This window comes from Mesitornis unicolor, unplaced genomic scaffold (genome assembly GCF_000695765.1).
Source record: "Mesitornis unicolor isolate BGI_N332 unplaced genomic scaffold, ASM69576v1 scaffold35399, whole genome shotgun sequence".
NCBI classification, from domain to species: Eukaryota; Metazoa; Chordata; class Aves; order Mesitornithiformes; family Mesitornithidae; genus Mesitornis; species Mesitornis unicolor.
Window position 1 is genome coordinate 1,818 of NW_010209917.1, and position 328 is coordinate 2,145.

Genomic DNA, 328 nt, shown 5'->3' on the forward strand with positions numbered 1-328 from the left:
CTGCGGCCAGAGGTCCCTTGGGCCACCCGCGTGATGCTGGAGGTGCCACCTCCCGCTGTCCCCGCGCGCTGGCGGGAGCAAAGGAGCGCTTTGTGTCCCCCGCTGCTGTCAATGCCGCCTATTCTTCCGGCGTCTCGTGACGGATGGAGATGGGGGAGAGGAGAGAGAGAACCCCTGCTTTGACCTTGGGGGGGGGGAGCTGGGGGTTAATGGGGCTCAACTGGCTCCCATCCCTGCTGCAGGGGAGGGGTCTCCCTTGCCTGGGTGGGAAATATCCCCCCATGGGGTGCTGGGGAGCACCAGACCTCTTCCCCACCCTCCCTCTGCC

The 328-nt window shown here is 66.8% G+C and overlaps 1 protein-coding gene across 1 annotated transcript in view; it reads left to right on the top strand.

Moving 5' to 3' along the window:
* Window positions 1-328, top strand: part of LOC104547367 (protein farnesyltransferase subunit beta-like) — a gene marked incomplete at both ends in the record, with an annotated part of 2,643 nt that overhangs the window by 775 nt on the left and 1,540 nt on the right. The gene's annotated exons all lie outside the window — the stretch shown is intronic.